This window comes from Pristis pectinata, chromosome 6, assembly GCF_009764475.1.
Source record: "Pristis pectinata isolate sPriPec2 chromosome 6, sPriPec2.1.pri, whole genome shotgun sequence".
Lineage (NCBI taxonomy): Eukaryota > Metazoa > Chordata > Chondrichthyes > Rhinopristiformes > Pristidae > Pristis > Pristis pectinata.
In genome coordinates, this window is record NC_067410.1 from 63,401,355 (window position 1) to 63,416,474 (window position 15,120).

General features: G+C 42.5%; 1 protein-coding gene across 1 annotated transcript in view; it reads left to right on the top strand.

Annotated features, from left to right (window-relative positions):
- Positions 1-5,525: 5,525 nt before the first annotated feature.
- Positions 5,526-15,120, top strand: part of LOC127571563 (G-protein coupled receptor 55) — a 34,646-nt gene continuing 25,051 nt past the window's right edge. Inside the window, exon 1 of the mRNA XM_052018055.1 lies at positions 5,526-5,580. The gene's annotated coding sequence lies outside the window, so the exon portion shown is untranslated. The remainder of the gene's footprint in view (positions 5,581-15,120) is intronic.

Sequence of the window (15,120 nt, forward strand, 5' to 3'; positions counted from 1 at the left end):
TTAGAACTCACCAACAAGCACCAAGACCTCGCTTGGCTGGTGGTGAGAGGGGCCCTCCCAGTCAGACCCTTCCTGTACAGTCGAAATATCATTCCCAACACACGCTGCATTGGCAAGGAGACAGTCAACTAACTCTTTGCAGACTGGATTTGCTAAGAGGGTGTGGAGAAGGTTGCAAGAGTCCTTGTCTCAGTTCATCCCCAGTAGCTGCATAATAGAGGACACTCCAATCTATGGGTTTTTCCCAGACACACACAGACACACAGACACACAGACACACACAGACACACAGACACACACAGACACACAGACACAGACACACAGACACAGACACACAGACACACACACACACACACACACACACACACACACACAAACTCACACACAGATGTCAAGTGTAGCTGCTGGAAGATCATCAACTTAGTGAAAGATACTCCTTAGTCTTCCAGTACAGCAAGATGTCCGTAGGGGAATGCTGCTGACTGGCACATTCCAGGCTGCAGAAGTACATGCTGAGGTTTGCACTGAAGCTTGGTGCAGCCAATGGAAAGGCTCTTTGGGGAAGGACCACAGTCTCGGGTCTTTCTGCTACTGGACATGGAGGGGCTCGGGTTTGGTGGGGAAGCCCTCCAAATAATGAAAGGCCATATCGCTCCAGGGGGCCACATGAGTGACAAAGGTGCTGTGGTTAAAAAAGAAAGTATTAACACCACTGAATGTATTTACCAAATTACACTAAAAATGTAAAGAGCTTTGCACTATTTTTCTTTTTGTATATGTATTTTGTTATGAATAAAGTTTATTTTTGAAATAAAAGAAAAACATGGAAGCCTTGCTGTTCAGGGATACCATCGTCTATGTGTGGAACAGAGGGGTGGACATGGACCTAGTCAGCTTGGACCAGGAGAAGGCCTTTGACAAAATATTGCACATGCATATGATGAATGTGCTCTCCAAAATGGGCTTTGGAGAGGGAACATAGAATTGGATCCAACTGCTTGACACAGACATCAGTACATAGAACAATACAGCACAGTGCAGGCCCTTTTGCCCATGATGTTGTGCCGACCTATATAAACACCTACTACCTGTCAGCCAATCTCCTCAGAAATGAAATGCTCCATTTGAGGCAGTATCCTGTTGAATCTCCTCTGCACTCTCATCATTCCTTCCTGACCAGAACTACACACATTCATTACTCCAGCTGTGGCCTCACTAATACTTTATAAAGTTGTATCATTACCTCTTTGTTCTTATATTCTATGTCCCGACTAATGGCTTCCCATTTGCCTTCTTCATCACCTTATCAACCAGTGCTGCCACCTTCAGAAATTCTTGGATTTTTACACCGAGGCCCCACTGTTCCTTAATACTACCCAGGTCCCTACTATTTCTGGTGTATATCACAAGCTTATTAGTCCTCTCAAAGTGCATCACCTCTCACTTATCAGGATTAAATTCCATTTACCAGTTTTTTTCCCATTTTACCAGCTAATCAATATCTTCCTGCAATCTAAGGGTATCCTCCTCACTATCTATTTTCACCACCTATTTTTGTGTCATCTGCAAAATTCCTTGTCACTTCTCCTTCACTCATATCCAAATTGTTTAATGTACAGTATATGACAAACAGTAATATCCCTGTTGTACACCACTGGTCACAGGCTTCCAATCACAAAAACAACCCACCACCATCACCCTCTGCCTCCTATTACCAAGCCAACCTTGAATCCAGTCTGCCAAATTGCATTGGATGCCCTGGACTTTGAACTTTTGGTCCCCGATTGGACCTTGTCAAAGGCCTAACTAAAATCCTTGTAATCTACATCACCTGTATTGCCCTCATCAACATATTTTGTTACCTCTTTAAGAAATTCAATCAAATTGGTCAGACAGGACAGCCCCCTAACAAAGCCATGCTATTTTTCCAAGTGTAGATTAATCCTGTTCCTCAGCACTTTTTCCAATAATTTTCCTACCAATGATCTTAAACTCACTGGCCTGTCATTATCAGGCTTATTCCTGGTGCACTTCATGAATAAAAGGTACCATGTCTGCTGTCCCCTCCAGTCATCTGGCACCTCACCTGTCACACCCCAGCAATCTCCTCTGTTGCCACCCACAACAGCCTGCAATACATCTCAAGCTGAAGTTTATTGTCATGTGCACAAGTACGGAGAGGTACACGTACAATGAAAAACTTGCTTGTAGTAGCATCACAGGCACATAGTTTCAGACTACACACAGAACATAAATATACATATATACATATACATATATACAGGGTGGCATGGTAGTGTAGCGGTTAGCGTAATGCTATTACAGCGCCAGCGACCTGGGTTCAATTCCCGCTGTTGTCTGTAAGGAGTTTGTACATTCTCCCCGTGACTACGTGGGTTTCCTCCGGGTGCTTCACTCTCCTCCCACATTCCAAAGACGTACAGGTTAGGAGCTGTGGGCATGCTATGTTGGCGCTGGAAGAGTGGCGACACTTGTGGGCTGCCCCCAGCACACTGGCAGTAATGCAAAAAGACATATTTCACTGTGTGTTTCGATGTACATGTGACTAATAAATAAATATCTTGTCTTATCTTATGAATATACTGTACATATAAATATATAATATATCTCATCAGGCCCTAGAGATCTATCCATCTTTATCTTCGCTAAGTCATTGAATACATCTTCCTTTTTAATGTTAATATGCTCTAGAATATCCCTGTCCCCCTCACTGAAATCTGCAACTACAATGTCTTTCACCTCAGTGAACACAGATGAGAAGTACTCATTTAAGACCTCACCCATATCCTCTACCTCCATACACAGATTGCCCTTTTGGTTCTCAACAGACCCTACTCTTTCCCTGGTTACCTTTTTGCTCTTAATATACTTATGAAGTGCTTTGAGATTTTCCTTTTTTTAAAATATCCCTTTACATATTCTATAAGGGCCGCACTCTTCTCAGTTCTCTATACCTACCATACATTTCCACATGTTTCTTTATCCAGCCCTCAGTGTCCTTTGACAACCAGTATTCCCCGTCTTGCCCTCTTTACCATCCTTACATTAAACCTGAACTCTCAGTATTTCACTATTAAATGATTTTTATTTGTCAGATGGAGATTTATATGGAAAACAAGGAAGTAGAGTACTGTGTCCCTAGCTCTGCTTCCTTCCATCCCCACTCAATCTTCCCTCATCAACACCCAAATCTTGCTGGCATGGTATTTCTGTGGACAAGTTCACTAACAAAGCTTGTCCTGTCTTACATGGAGAAAGACGTGGAATTCCTGAACAGGCATTTGAGGTAGTGTATGGGAGAAGTAGAAGATCTGGCTACAGTGGGCTAATCAGGAAAACCTTTGTACCAAGTATCACTAATTCCTGCTAATCAATTCCAGTCCCTCTGCAAAGACAATTGTAGGGTTCAGTACATTTTAACATCATCCATACAAAACTCTTATTCATGGTGACTGCTAGTTCTCCAGTCTGGAACATTCCCTGAGTGAAGCAAAGACTCAGTATGTTCACTGGCTGGAGAAATTCCAAGTCTACCACCACAAATTCAACACAGACAAAACAGATTGAATGCTGCAAGAGACATGACAGAAAGTGGGCTTCTGTCAGGATCAAAGAAGACAACAGAAAAGAGTAATTAATTGAACTGCACCTTTAAGAACTTACTTGTGTTAGAATTGTCAAAAGGCATGAGGTTGCACAGCACAGGGGCCTGTATCACTTTCTGTGGTTGAAAAGTCAGCCTGCAGATGTACAGCAGGGAAGTGGAGGTGTCAAAACCATAGAAAAATTTGTCTTCAGTCACTGCCTCTAAATGTCTCACGGGGGTACCTGGAATGCACTCTTAGGGGTGGTCATGGAAGCAGATACGACAGAGGTATTTAAGAGGCTCTTAGATAGGCACTTGAATGTGTCGAGAATGGAGGGATATGGACCATGTGTGGGGATTAGTTTAATTAGGCACCATTACCTTAATTAGTTTGGCACATGATGGCCGAAGGGCCTGTTCCTGTGCTGTACTCTTCGATGTACTACTACCTGCATTGTGTGGTGTTCTTCCAAATTTTCCATTAACCCAATGGAACTGAATTTCAGAAGTGGAGCAATACACAAAGTTATCTCCATATTGCATTGTAACACCATCAATCAAGAATGAATTCATAGGCAATGGACTCAAACTGCCAAGTCATGGTAATGACTGCTTTCTTGCCCTCATAATTACCCTTATTTAAGTTTCTCCAATCCATTCTTCTCTCCTTCAAACTGAATGAAAAATTCAACCATATTATGATTGCTGCTACATCAGGGCATCTTCACCAAGAGCTCATTGATTAGTCCTCCATTAATTTTCTCAGCTATTTAGATGTTTTCTGGCTTTCATCCAATTAGGAATACATTTAAAAGCACATTAACTGGTAGGAATCTTTTGTTGTAAATCAAGGGAAATTGTCAAAAGGAGCAGAAACATACTTAAATCCCCTCTTGCCATTCCTGACCTGATCACAAGATATGAGTAATGCTGTTCTTCCCAAGGGGAAGGTTGGGGAATGGGTTACTTTTGGTTTGGATCCTTAATTGTTTTCATCTTTTTTGTGAGCGTCGGTATTGGCAGTGAAAACAAACCACTAAGCTATTCCTGTTGATACCTTTCATCTGAAAGGGCAAGCATTATCACACAAACTATTTCTGCTGTATGCTGCAGCTCAAACCCACAGAAAAGCAGTAATATCACACCTAAACTTCAGAAATACCCGTTTATCTACATCCCCAAAACAGGAAATTGCAAATTAATGCCACACCCTAATCTCAAGCACATAACATACAGTAAAATATCAAGCTCTGTCACATTATCTTAGCCAATTTGTTCACTCATGGTCTGTGCACCGCTCCTAAATTGCTCAGTGAAGTCACTCAACTTAATGTGACTAGAAAATTTAGTGCATAAAGTTTCATTATTTCTTTGCTGCCATCAGCTTTTGAATTGGAACTAGATACAGTAATCTTATTAGGCTAGAGATAGATAGTCATGGAGCTGTAGAGAGATACAGCATGGAAATCGGCCCTTTGGCCCACCATGATCGCACTGACCATCAACCACCCATTTATATTAATCCCATTTTTTGTTCTCCCCACATTCTTGTAGTGAGTAGCAGAACAAAGGAAGCATGGTGAAGCACGGACAAATGATTGAATGCTGGACATCTGGTTAGCATCTATGTGAGAAGGTAGAGCTGTGCAACACAGCTCTGTGACTGTGAGCACAGAACAAGCAGATGAAGATATTTCGGTATGAGCAAATATCCTCGGATACTGTCTAACAGACAGTCTGGTAAATTGCAAAAGTGCAACAAACATCCTGATAATTACTAGATGATACTAGAACTGGTGGTTAAAGTGCCAAACAGAATTTGAAAGAGTCAAAGAAATGTCTAGGAGGTACATAAAATGGTGCCTCACACGATAATTGATAGCAGTGATAGCAGTGTCTCTGGAGATGAACCATTGAAGAAGAATCTGAGAAGACTCATCAAGTCAAACCCCTGCCAAGTTCATCTAGAGCAGGTAATACCTTAAATACAAGTAGTGAGTTTTGGAAGTTGTGAAAGTAAACTAAAGAGCTGTGTATCTAAAGAGTTAAGTTAATGATGATCCTCAGCCTCCTTTTTAAGAATTCACTAATTGTGCTAATCTCCACCCTCATTTCTACTTATCATGGACATAATGTTAAATATCCTGCACTGCGTAGATCCATCTATTCACTATCTTCTGTCTCAGTGCTGATCAATAACATATTCACCATATCTACTCGACATCCATATCTCACTCATTTTGTTACTCTACCTCTCTTGCAGCAAGTTTTCAATTCACTCTCTTTTCGTTCAGTCTGTCTTTGACTGGGACAGTGGTATAATAGTTATGCAGAGTCCTGGACTAGTTATATGGAAGTATAAACCTGAATTCCGCTATGCCAATTGAATAATTTACATAATCTGGAATTAAATAATTGTATTAGAACACAGAACAGTACAGCACAGGAACAAGCCCTTCAGCCCACAATGTTGTGCTGAACTGTTTAACCTAATGACACCACATTAAACTAAGCCCTTCTGCCTGCACGTGCTCCATATCCCTCTATTCTCTGCATATTCATGTGTCTAAGAGCCTCATATACACCGTAAACACCTCTATCGTATCTGCCTCTGGCTCCATCCCTGGTTATGCATTCCAGGCACCCACCATTCTCTGTGTAAAAAAACTTTCCCTGCTCATCCTCATGGAGATATGTATTAGTAGATGTGATCACAAAATTCCTGGATTGTCTTTTAAAACTACCCTCCTGGTTCTCTAATGTCCTTTACCTGGAATAGGGTATGTGTGAATTCATACCCATGGCAAAATTGTTGATGCTTGCCTATCCTCTGAAATAGTTCATACAGCCACTAAAATTGTATCAGATTGTTGTGCTGTTACATAAAAGGGCAAATCTCCCGTTGAACACTCCTGGCACCAGGCACACTCCAGGCTGCAGGAATACATGCTAAGGGACACACTGAAGCTTGGTGCAGCACACAAAGACTTTGTGTGGAAGGTCTGCAACCCAAGCTCCTGCTGCCACTGGGCACTGAGGGGCTGGGTCCTGTGTAACAGCCCCAGAACAAACACCTGAAAGATGCATTGTAAAAAGAGACCACATGAGTGGCACTGGTGCTTTGTACATAAATATGCTAACCTGAATGAAACTGTGAATTTTAGACTAGACGACTGTATGAATGTAAAGGAAGTCTTGCATTGTGTATTTCTTGTATATTTTTATGAACAAAGATAATTTCCGAAACAAAAGAAAACCTTCTGCTGAGATCCACCTAAATCTACCAGAAGGTAAGCCTATAACCAGGCTAGTCCTGAGCATAGGCCTTCTGCTCAGCAGAGCGCGTGCCTCGGGATACTTGCTCCACCTGTAATCCCAGGTGTCAGCATGTCAATGCGGAATGTGGTCTCAGTGCAGGAGCTGCCTGATAAGAGGAAAACTGACTTTTCTCCAGCTTCCAGTGATGTACCAGGCACTTGAGCAGTCATGGATATTGGAGCAACTACACAGAGAATGCCTTTCTTTGGCCTGAATCCTCTATGGTAGATTTGAAATCCCTTTTGCTGAATCCCAAACCTCTTTCCCTTGGAATGTGCCTCCATTATGTCTTGATAACTAGAAAATGTGTCACAGAATAATTCATTTGCATTAAGGATATCATTAGGAAAACAGTATTTTCTCCCATGTATAGTATTTGTTCCCAAGCTCAGCAACTGTCACAAATGTCAATGTTATTGAATGTTTGTGAATGTTGAGCCCAACAGGAAAATACTAATTTCAGCAGATTTGCCAAACCTCCAGCAGGCCTTACCCAATTATGGCAGCCCCATCAACAAAAATGGGAGACATTGAATGCCAAAACGAATTAGAGATTTTTATTTGATCTGATTGTTAGTTTAAATGCCTTTAATTGGTTTTAAGCATGACTGTGGGATTTTTACATCTGTTAATTTTTATTTTTTAAGATAATTTTCACGTAACATTATTTTAATGTTTAACAGGCCCCACATGAAGCTGAATGTTTATGAATTTCACCGTCAGTGAGGGTTCTGACAGATGGTGAGGCAGTCTTTGTGAGATGGGCCTTCCACTGGTTAAACTATTCCAGCACATTTACAACAAGGAGGTGGTGAACCAGACGGAGGAAGATGTGGGTGATGGGCGCCTGCTTCCCTTTATTCCATGGTCTACTGTCCTCTCCGATCAGATCCCACCTTGTTCAGCCCTTTGCCTCTTCCACCTATCACCTCCCAGTTTCTCACATCATTCCCCACTTTTCCCCCTTCTCCCACCCACCTACCTTCCCCCTCTCACCTGATTCACCTCTCACCTGCCAGCTCGAGCTCCTGCCCTTCCCCCCACCCTTTTATTTTGGCTTCTGCCCTCTTTCTTTCCAGTCCTGATGAAGGGTCTCGGCCCAAAATGTTGATTGTTCATTTCCCTCCATAGATGCTGCCTGACCTGCTGAGTTCCTCCAGCATTTTGTGTGTAGGTCCAGATTTCCAGCATCTGCAGAATCTCTTGTGTCTCTGAGATTTTATTTTGTTGTTGATCCTTAGCACTTGATTCAGTGTAGGCAGGATGGCAGTTAAGGCAGTGGAATGCTCCTCCTGAAGATGTGGGAAGTCAGGGAACTTCATAGTCTCCCTGATGACTACACCTGTAGGAAGTGCATCCAGCTGCAGCTCCTGATGGATTGGGTCAAGGAACTGGAGCTGCAGTTGGATGTATTCAGGATCATTTGGGAATCTAAGAACATCATAGATGAGGCTTTTATTGAGGTGGTCACACCCAGGGTACAGGCTTCAGACAGATGGGTGACCACCAGGAAAAGTCAGTGCAGGGTTCCCCTGTGACCATTCCCATCACCAACAGGTATTCCTCTTGGATACTCTTGAGGATTATGTTCTTCCAGGGGGTAGCAGCAGCAGTCAGGTCTCTGACACTGTGACTGGCTCTGAGGCTCAAAGGGAAAGGGTGCAGTCAGACAGGGCGATAGTGATAGGAGACTCAATAGTGAGGGGGGCAGGCAGGAGATTCTGTGACTGCAGAAGAGATGCCAGGATGGTGTGTTGCCTCCCAGGTGCCAGGGTCAAGTATGTCTCAGAGCAGCTACAGAAAATACTCGAGGGGGAGGGCGAACAGTCAGAGGTCGTTGTACATGTTGATACAAACGACATGTGTAGAACAAGGGATGAGGTCCTACAGAATGAGTATAGGGATTTGGGTAAGAAGTTAAGAGGCAGGACCTTGAGAGTAGTGATCTCTGGATTACTCCCGGTGCCACGTGCTAATGAGGTCAGAAATAGAATAGGCCAGATGAATTCATGGCTGGTGCAGGGGGCAGGGATTCAGGTTCTTGGACCATTGGGATATCTTCTGGGGTAGAGGCGACCTGTACAAGAGGGATGGGTTGCACTTGAACCAGAGAGGGACCAATATCCTTGCAGGGAAATTTGCTAATGCTACATGGGAGGGTTTAAACTAGATCGGCAAGGGGATGGGACTCTGAGCAGGAGCAAGTCATGGGATAAAGCAGTAGACAGCGAGAGCAAGTTTAGTAATCAGGATAGCCAGGGGCACAGTAAAGGCAGGGAAAGGAATACCCAGTTAAACTGCATTTATTTCAATGCACGAGGATTAACGGGTAAGGCAGACAGACTCAGAGCGTGTATTGGCTCTGAGGACTGGGATGTTATAGTCATAACAGAAACATGGCTGAGAGAAGGGTAGGACTGGCAGCTCAATATTCCAGGATACAGATGCTACAGGTGTGACAGAGGTACAGGTAAGTGAGGAGGGGGGTTGCATTTTTGATAAGGGAGGACGTAACACCAGTATTTAGAGATGAGATTCTTGGGGGACAAAGGGTCACTCTAGTGGGGCTGTATTATAGATCCCCCAATAGTCAGCGGGAACTTAAGGTATGCTCACAGATGTAAGAATAATAGGCTTGTATTAGTGGGAGATTTTAATTTCTCCTGTATTGACTGGACTACCCAAAGTATTAAGGGCCTGGATGGGATGGAATTTGTGAAATGTGTCCAGGAAAGTTTCCTGAGTCAATTTATAGAGGTCCCTACTTGGGACGGTGCAATAATGGACCTCCTCTTAGGGAACAAGGTAGGGCAGGTAACTGAAGTGGCAGTCAGGGAGCACTTTGGCTCTAGTGACCATAATTCTATTAGTTTTAAGATACTGATGGAAAAGGATAGGACAGTCCAGTTTAGGGTTAGGGTCCTAAACTGGAGCAGGGCTAATTTAGGGAGAACTAGGTAGGATCTAGCAGGGGTTGATTAGGTGAGCCTGTTTGAAGAGAATGGAATGAATAACAAGTGGGAGGCTTTTAAGAGTGAGACATCAAGAGTCCAGGAGCAGCACGTTACTGTTAGGGTGAAGGGTAATAATGGCAAGTTTGGGGAACCTTGGCTGACAAGGGATATTGAGGCTCTGACTAAGAAAAATAAGGAAGCATACATTGTGTTTAGGAGGTTGGAGATGAGTGAATCCCCTGATGATTATAAAAAGATTAAGAATACTCTTAAGAGGGAAACCAGGAAGGCAAAGAGACTGTATGAGATGGATCTTGCAGGTAAGGTTAAGGAAAATCCCAAGAGGTTCTATGGTTATATAAATAGTAAAAGGGTGGCTAGGGAAAGAGTAGGTCTGCTTAGAGATCAGCAGGGCTGCCTATGTCTCAAACTGCAGGAGATGGGTGGGATTTTTCATGAATATTTCTCCTTGATGTTTACTGAGGAGAAAATCATGATCGGTCAAAAGATAAGGGGAACTAGTGGAAATGTTTTGGAGGAGTTTGTATTACCAGCGAGGAGGTATTTGCAGCCTTACGGCGTACTAAGGTGTAGCAATCCCCAGGGCCTGACCAAGTGCATCCTTGGACTTTGTGGGAGGCTAGAGAAGAAATTGTGGAGGTCCTTGTGGAGATATTTGCTTCATCGTTAGCCACTTTATCGGGTGAAGTTCCCGAAGACTGGATGGTGGCTAATGTTCCATTGTTTAAGAAGGGTAGCAAGGACAAGCCAGGGAACTACAGGCCAGTTAGCTTGACATCAGTAGTGGGGAAGTTACTGGAAGGAATTCCGAGGGATAGGATCTACCAGCATTTGGATAGACAGGAGTCTGATTAGGAGGAGTCAGCATTGCGTGGAAAATCGTGCTTGACGAACTTTTAAGAGTTTTTTGAAGAGGTAGCCAAAAAGTTAGATGAGGGTAGGGCAGTGAATATTGTCTGTTTGGGCTTTAGCAAGGCCTTTGACAAGATCTCACATGGTAGTCTGATCTGGAAGGTTAGATCCCATGGAATCCAGGGACAGCTAGTTAGGTAGATTCAAAATTGGCTTGCAAGTATGAAGCAGAGAGTGGTGGTTGAAGGTTGTTTCTCGGAATGGAGGCCGATGACTAGTGGTGTGCTGCAGGGGTCGGTGTTGGGACACTTGTTATTCGTTATTTACATAGATAATTTAGAAGCAGATGCACAAGGCTTGATCAATAAGATTGCGGATGACACAAAATTAGGTGTTGTTGATTAGTGAAGAAGGTTATCATAGATTACAGGGGTATCTTGATCAGATGGGGGAGTGGGCCAAAGAACGGCAAATGGATTTCAATACAGATAAGTGTGAGGTGATGCATTTTGCAAAGTCAAACCAGCATAGGACTTATACTATGAATGGTAGGGCACTAGGGATTGTAATGGAACAGTGGGACCTAGGAGTACTAGTGCATAGTTGTTTGAAAGCAGTGTCACAGATGGAAAGGGTGGTCAAAAAGGCCTTTAGCATGCTGGCCTTCATCAGTCAGAGCAATGAATATAGGAATTGGGACATTATGTTGCAGTTGTATAAGTCGTTGGTGAGGCTGCACTTGGAGCACTGTGTACAGTTTTGGTCATCCTGTTATAGGAAGGATGTGGTTAAACTGGAAAGAGTGTAGAAAAGATTTACAAGGATGTTGCCAGAACTGGAGGGCCTGAGTTATAGGGAGAGGCTGGCCAGGCTAGGTCTTTATTCCTTGGAGCATAGAAGAATGAAAGGTGATCTTATAGAGTTTTATAAAATCATGAGGGACACAGATAAGGTGATTGGTAGCAGTCTTTTTCCCAGCGGAGGGGAGTCCAAAACTAGGGAGCAGAGATTTACTGTGAGAGGGGAAAGATTTAGAAGGGACTTGAGGGGCAACTTTTTCATGCAGAAGGTGGTGAGTATATGGAACGAGCTGCCAGAGGAAGTGGTTGTGGCAGGTACAATAGTATCATTTAAGAAGTACTTGGATGAGTACACAAAGGGGTGGGGCTTAGAGGGATATGGGCCGAACACAGGAAATTGGGACTAGATGGGTGGGCACCATGGTTGGCATGGACTGGTTGGGCTGAAGGGCCTACATCCATGCTCTATGATGTTATGACTCTGAAAGTGGTGCCATAGGTCAAGTTCCATGATGGGGAGACGGGGTGGTGAAAAAGGCATTTGGTACACTGTTCTTCATTCTGTCAGGTCATTGAGTATAGGAGTTGGGATGTAATGTTGCAGTTGTACAGGGCTTTGGTGAGGCCATGCCTGGAGTATTGTGTACAATTATGATTACTCTGTTACAGGAAAGACATAATTAAGCTGGAAAGAGTGCAAAGGAGATTTACAAGAACATTGCCAGGACTCAAGGTCGTTAGTTATAGGTAGAGGTTTGGCAGGCTAGGACTTTATTCTTTGGAATGTAGGAGACTGAAGGTTGACCTTATAGAGGTGTATAATATCATGAGGGGTATAGATAGCGTGAATGCACTCAGTCTTTTTCCCAGGGAAAGTGAATCAAAAACTAGGGGGTATAGATTGAAGATGAGAGGGGAAAGATTTGAAAGAGACCTGAGGTGGTAACTTCTTCATGCAGAAGGTGATGCATATATGGACTGAGCTGCCAGAAGAAGTGATTGAGGCAGGTACAATAACAACATTTAAAAGACATTTGGACAGGTATATGGATAGGAAAGATTTAGAGGAATATGGGCCAAATGTGGGCAAATGGGACTAGTGTAGGAGGGCATCTTGGTTGGTGTGGATGAGTTGAGCCAAGTGGCTTGCTTTCATGCTGTAGTATTCCATTACTTTATGACTCTACTTTGTGAAGAAATCTTATCACGTAATGGTCTACCGTTTAGATCATTTCATTTTGAGTAATTCATAAAGAATAAAGGGATAAAATATTGTTATCTTCTTATCCCCCAGCTTCAAATAGAGAAATGGAAATATCAGTCATATGGTAACAGAAGCATTGAAAAAAAACTAATTATGGAAAGTCGATTGAATATCATCCACTAAGTATTTGTCCTAAACAATAGGATAAAACCACATTCAACATTCCACAACAGGGATATCCACTGAAATTTTAATCAGTAGAAGAGTTGTAATGCAGTTGAGTCCCTTCTAACCCAATTTGGAAGGAAAAGCAGAGAAGTGATTAAAAAAAAAATCATGACTTAAGCTGCAAAGAGGAGAGGTTCAGCCTGCATCACAGAATTTGTATCCTGAGACCATCAGGCAGGTCAGAGATGAGGAGATGGGGCTTTAAGGGATTGTAGACATTAAGGGGTCCAAGAAATATCCTTCAGAAACTGGAAAGAAATTCAGCGAAGTCCATATTGTCCAGTTGATCATAGCATATGATACCTGACAGAATAGAAGATACCTGACTGAGATTGAAGATGTTCCTGAAGTAAATCCAACTATTGGTCAAGAGGAGTCAAAATATGTCTGTTAAGCGTCAAGAAGGGCAACATTAAATCCAGTGATGGCTGATACTCCAGATTACCTGGTGAATCTACAGTTTCAATGCAAGTTAACAGTAGCACCGCTGCAAAAATCATAGAGTACGAAAACTGGAGACATGGATAAACTTGTAAATTTGTAAATATGGTAAACTAGATTTTATTATGAAATGCATGCAATGTTTTGTATGTACAAATGCATTGTACATGCAATCCTCTTTTATACACCATCCCTCTGAGTTGAGGATGATTAGCTTATATTAGCTATGAACAACAATTTTTGCTTTAAGGCCATCATTTCTTTAAAAATTGTGTCATATAATTAACTGCTGCCTGGTGTAGGATGTTCCAGAGATAGCCAGTAAAGAACCTTTAAATAAACTAGACACACCTTGTTTGAGCTGTCTGGATTTCTACATGCATCAGTCTGTACACTTTGCAATAAAATTTATAAGAGATTTGTTGACCCTTACCTTGGTCAACTAACTTAGGTTAGGTGAATGACCACACAAATCCTAAATAATTCAAATTACTCACAACTTATTATATCAACATTATATCAAATGCAAATATCCATGTCATTCCTGAATTCTATCATTCCTTTTGGACCAATACTCATCCAAACTACTTTTCTCACTTACACAAAAATAGGGGATCTCCCATTGGTTAAGTGATTGATTCTTCTCTTCCCTGCCCAGGCACGGGGGTCTTCCTTGTGACAGTTAGTCTCCCCAGAGTTCTCGCTCATTAGTCTCCTGAGTTCTCACTGCTATACCTCCAAAAACCTTCATTATTATTCTTTTCCCTTATTGGTTCTGCATCATTATACATTGGTTCTGTTGGCTCTGATTCATCGGGTCATCCTGTGTCCACCCCTCATTGGCTCTGGCCCAAGGCTATAGGTGACACCACCTCACTGCAGGCCTTCAATGTCATTCCTTTGCTTTTTATGCTGAATCAGGCCATTTCACACTTATTATAGCCAGCTCAAGTCAGATACTGGGCTCAGGCCACTCCAGTTCATGAACAAAGACTACTCCTTTTATAAGCCCATGTTAATCCTTCTGCTTTATCAAAGAGCATCCCACAAATAACTTTGTTATTTCCACCTTCAAGTTCTCGTTATGTCCACCTTCAAGTTCTTCAATTCAGAAAGAGGTAATTCAGAAAACTTCTTCCACCATCTGGTGAGAACTAAGATATTTGTTTTGTCTACTTGTCCATTGTCCTTGACTTGTTCCAGCTAGCTGTTCCGCAGATTTTTAACTTCTTCAGGCCAACAAGAATAAGAATCCATTGAGAAGAAATATCGTAAACCTATCAATGAAGTTCTCTTCAGGAAGTTCAGATTCAATGCTTACCCCAATCTCTTTCTTTCATCACAAAGATAACGAACTCTCATCACAGCACCCATTATATTTCCTGCAGAGTGTTATAAGATGGTGGGTTGCACTATTGGAAATCAACATTGAAAGAAGATAAGTCACTCGGACAGCTTGCGTGCTGAAAGTGTGAAGGATATGCAGCATTGCTGTTATTGCTCTTGTGATGTTAACTTGACACCTTCTCCTGTCATGTTGGGCAGCATATCTGCATCTAACGTACAGTGTGAACCAAACATAGGATTGCAGGTCTGAACACCAAGAAGTCAACTCTCCACTCTCATCCAACGTAGGTGTTTTTCAAGAGATCCTTAATTGTTTGTAGATTTTTTTGGGGGAATGAGTAGGAGGAG